General features: G+C 45.1%; 1 pseudogene; it reads left to right on the top strand.

The window, feature by feature from the left end:
* Window positions 1–3,910: 3,910 nt before the first annotated feature.
* LOC119292661 lies at window positions 3,911–5,125 on the top strand (annotated as a pseudogene).
* Window positions 5,126–5,352: the final 227 nt, after the last annotated feature.

Raw genomic sequence — 5,352 nt, forward strand, 5'->3', positions numbered from 1 at the left:
TTCAAACATTAATGCCTCAAATAGATTCCAATAGCTTGAGACTGGTGGTCCTTGTGTGATATATCCTTTTACCCTTCCCAGGGAAGTACTCTTCAGCTACCTTGTGATGGATCATGGATGGCATGGCCTAAATTGAACTAAGCCCCAGAGTTTTCTTTGCGATCTGTTTTGTATAACAGGATCTGACAGATTCAGCAGCACTGAATTTCTGTTTTACCTTATGCTTGTCCTGGTGGTTTTCTTCATGGGTGATTGTGTGCTCATATGCCATTGGTCAATATCCATGTTTATAGAGGATCCCCACTTTTCTTAGTTTCATACCGATTCTTAATAGTCTTGCAATGCCTGCTCAGGTTAGTTCTTTGAATGAATAGAGATAATAAATGTATGGGGGTTCCAATATCAAGTGTACCACCTGGTTGTTGCTTGCCCAACTAATATGTGCTGCTTGGTGATAAAGGAAAAATAGCTAGAAAAATAATTAATAAAGTGTACCATCTGCTTATTGTTTTATACAGTCCCTTGATTCTTTTTGTTCCTCTATAGGCCTCTGATCCTGTCTGCAGTGTGCGGCTAGGTTGTTCGTCCGCCTAGGTCCTAGGTTCTTTCCTTCCTGCCGACGGCAGGTACAAGACTCAGCAATGGTTAACGGGCAAGCACTATATACACCATCCATCTATGCTAATATAGCCTGTCTTTTAAAGCCAATGTATGCTATTACCAAGTGATCTGAATATTTTCTTTTAAGCATCAAGCTTTCATGTAATGGAATATAAGTATCTCTAAGTTGATTCTAAATCAACCTCATACACATGCTTTGAATGCTTTGCTTGCTCTCGCTTTTTGCACCATGGTCAAACGTGCAGCGATGACTCTGTCTAATGTTTATCACTTCAATATGTGCCCGAATAATATTAATCTACATTCTTTCAATACATGGCTTGCTCTCGGCCTTTGCGCCATTGGCGCAACTGGTCATCTAGTTTTGAAAAAAGGTGGGGAACTACCTCAATGGTTTTGAAACTAAAAACATATAAATGGTGGCTTTAAAAAAAGAAAGATAAATGAAAACTCAGGTCTTATCACGCCAATATGCGATCCTATCCAAGAGGAACTCGAAGGTCCCACCAAGGATAGAGCCGCATACTGAAACGCTTTGCAAGGTGGATATCATCACATCGTACCATTACATAATAGATGGGGATGCATACCAAGGCATAAAATGCCACATGAATATAACAACATCCTACATAAGAGCAACATTCGACTACGGATGAATCACAAACAGAAACTCAAATGACATCCACCCTGCTAGCCCAGACTGCCGACCAGGAACCTATCCCTCAATCGAAGAAGAAGCAGAAGGAGAACTCCAAAACAAGTAACATCGCTCTCACGTCATGGTCATCGCATTACCTGTACCTGCAATTGATGTTGGAGTAATCTGTGAGCCACGAGGACTCAGCAATCCCATTACCATGGGTATCAAGACTAGCAAAAGCTTAATGGGAGTGGAACGGATAAGTGGTGAGGTTGCAGCAAGCGGCTCAACATTGTATGGTGGCTAACTTATGAGTACAAGAATAAGATGAGGAGCTACGCAAATGGTTGTAAACTAGTAATGATCAAGAAGTGATCCTGAACTACTTACATTCAAACATAACCCACTTTGTTCTCTTCTCGAACTCACTCGAAAAGAGACCATCACGGTTACGCACGCGGTTGGTGTATTTTAAATTTGAGTTGGGTGTCAAGTTCTCTACAACCGGATATTTAAAACTCCCATCTGCCACATAACCACGGGCACGGCTCTCGAAAGTTTAAACCCTACAGGGGTGTCCCAACTTAGCCCATGGCAAGCTCATGATCCGCGGAGACAATCCTCGATCGCGGGACCCTCCGATCAGACTCGGAATCCCGGTGCACAAGACATTTCGACAATTGTAAAACAAGTCCAGCAAGACCACCCGGTGCGTCGATACCCCGATAGGAGCCATGCGTATCTTGTTCTCAGGACAACACCATCTATGCAAAGTGGATGGTATCCAAAATACCATCGAGTTGCCCTGAGGTGGCACCACCGACTTCTAGGTAGGTGGACCAACGCTCATGTCGAGCACTGGCCCGGGGTTGATTAAGAGTCCTCGGGTGCTAGCCGGTCCCTATGCAAGTTTTAGTTGTTATTAGGCAAATGGTAAAACCAATGTTGGGCCTTGCTGGAAGAGTTTTATTCAAAGTGAACTGTCAAGAGGGGCCCATAAACCATCACTGTGTTAGGGATGCAAAATCAAGGAACATAACACCAGTATGATGGAAACTAGGGCCGCAAGCGTGGAACAAAACACCAGGCATAAGGCCGAGTCTTCCACCCTTTACCAAGTATATAGATGCATTAATTAAATAGGAGATATTGTGATATCCCATGATATCCATGTCCCAACACGGAACAACCTGCAACTGCACCTGCAACTAGCAACGCTATGAGAGGGGCTAAGCACAGTGGTAACATAGCCAAACAACGGCTGCTAGGATGGTGGAAAAGGTTAGAGGCTATTCTTAGCATAGTGGGAGGCTTGATAACAAGTGGTAGGAAGCGCGACATAGCAATAACATCGAGACAACTAGCATAGCAATGATAGTAGTGAGATCTAGGGTAACGGTCATCTTGCCTCCGCTAGGAAGAAGAACGAGTCCATGAAAAATACGAACGGGCGTAGATGAACCAAGCGTAGTAGAACAAATCCTCATGATCGCAACGGAACAGGAACTATCGAGAAGAAGCATAACCGGAAAGAAGCAAACAACATGGTAAACACCCAACACATAAACAAGGCATGATGCACCACCAATTATGATGCATGACAAGGCTACATGATGCTACTCATGGCAAGAGATGATGCATACAAGAACATCACATCAAAGCAAGTTTAAATGAGGACGGAAAAACATATAACAATTCTGGTAAGTCCTCATATGCAAATTTCAAAATTGGTCCAGATCTGAATAACACATTATGTTGAAGTTGTTAAACAACAAGTTAAGATGCACCAAGATGATCTACACGTCTTTCTAGTCAAGTTACATATAAAGTTCATTTAATTCGGAGCTATGGCCTAGAGATATGAGCAATACAAGTCAAACATGGCATTGATGCAAAATTGAACATATAAATGATGAAAGGACGGCAGCCATTCTCAAGCCATCCATGTCAGCTGTGAATAGTGGCCGAGCAGGCAGCCACAAGTGGCCAAGAGGGAAGCGATGAGAGGAGCGGGCAGAGAGAAAAAGGGTCCACACCGCTATGTCCTGCGAGAGCGAGAAAATATTTCCTCTCTTCTCCCTCCTCCCCTCCTCTTCTCCATGCTGCCACCGCCGCCTCCTCCTCTTCCCCATCCCTCACGCCCGCCTCGCCCCCTCTGCCTTCAGTGCCTCCTCCTACCCTTCCTATCCTACTTCCCTGCCCCCGCGTCCATCCTCCTCCCCGTGCTCCCATGTATTAGTCGCCGCCTCTTCCCTGCCTCCCCATCTCGCCCGAAACACCGCTCTTGGAGCCCTTCCCAGTCCATGGTGGAGCCCCCATCCCAGCTTCGCGTCTGTGATCCGCGACAATGGAGGGGTGGATCGATGATGTTGCAACAAAGAAGAGGATGGGAGATGGGAACGAGGGATGGCGGCGGTGAGGCATCGGCACCGGAGATGCAGATCCGCGGAGGGGCGGGATAGGTGACGAGGACAACCTGTGACTCATCATGGCAAAGGTAATTTCAATACCTATCTGTTTTTGAGCTTCACATGGCCTCTCTTCATGGTAGTCTCTAAAGGCAGAACAATCCATGTGAACATGACAAGTGATGTAGGGTCTTGGTTTTGTACAAGCTTTAGTTAAGTGTTTATGTTGATTGTGTGAAATTTTGCAGGTACTGGAATTGATAAGCCAGATTACCTGGCTACGGTGGACGTGGACCCCAATTCGGCGACCTACTCCCAGGTGATCCACAGCCCCCCCGGCCTCCCACATTGGCAACGAGCTGCATCACGCTGGCTGGAACACGTGCAGCTCCTGCCATGGCGATCCATCCACGAGCCGGCGGTTCTTGATTATCCCTTCATTGCTATGAGTATATATGAAGCGATGATGATTAGACGAACGAACGGTTGAATTTTAGCTGAGTCTATAATGCCGATCTGGTGGCGGCTCATAGGTTTGGTCGAGTGTATGTGGTCGACACTACGAAGGATCCGAGGGCGCTTGCCCTGCACAAGGTTGTTCAGGACTGGGCTTGGGTTCCCTCACACATCCCATTGCCTTGCAACTGGCGATATAATGATTTCCTATCTGGGAGACAAGGAGGGAAATGCTGATGGCAATGGATTTCTCCTGTTAGATTCAAAGTTTAACGTCAAAGGGTGGCAAGTTTTTTGCCCACAATTTGGGTACCATTGACAAGGAAACATAACATATGCTCAAAATCTGTACCATAACATATTATCACTTCATCATGAAATCATCTCATTCTCAACATATCAGAATCATCCAACCACCCCATGGTGATCTACACCTTACAAAATCTTCAGTAATATTTTAGCTTTGAAAACTTTAGTACTCCTATTATTGATGCCTTAATTTTCTGAAACAGATAGTTTTTAGAGGCTCCAACTGTACTGATTTAACTATTTGCTACTTGTAGTTGGGAAAAGCTAGGTCACAACCCCTTGTTTGGCTATGATTTCTAGTACCAGCCCCATCACAAGACGATGATTAGCTCTTCATGGGGAGCCCTGACAGCTTTCATGACAAGTTTTGATCTTTAGCATGTCCAGGATGGTCTCTATGGAAGGCACCTGCATGTGTATGACTGGCCTGGTGGTGAGCTCAAGCAGACACTGGATCTAGGTAGCACATGTCTTCTTTTGCTGGAGGTGTGTATCAACTATCAAGTACCAAGAGTATACGAGTCTAATAATGCGCTCATATATCATATAAGCATAGTCCTCTTCTTATCTTCTCCGCAGGTGAGAGTTTTTACATGACCCATGGAAGGACACTGGCTATGTTGGCTGTGCTTTAACAAGCAACATGGTGAGATTCTTCAAAACTGCAGATGGATCATGGGCTGATGTGTAGGCTCGATATATTATTATGCAGGTGTTGCTCGCCGTCGGTTGTAACATCATCGTCTCCCAGACAGGTTTGTCTAATTCGAGAGGTGTCGTAGTCTGAGGGGTACGCACTGGTGATTCAAATTTCTTTGCCCGTCCATGCATCTTTGGTTCCATCTGCTAGGCAGTTGTTTTCTTCTAATGGATACATGTACTTCTATAGCTTGTTAATTCCTTCTCAGCTTGTTTTAT

The sequence above is a fragment of the Triticum dicoccoides genome, chromosome 4B (genome assembly GCF_002162155.2).
Source record: "Triticum dicoccoides isolate Atlit2015 ecotype Zavitan chromosome 4B, WEW_v2.0, whole genome shotgun sequence".
Lineage (NCBI taxonomy): Eukaryota > Viridiplantae > Streptophyta > Magnoliopsida > Poales > Poaceae > Triticum > Triticum dicoccoides.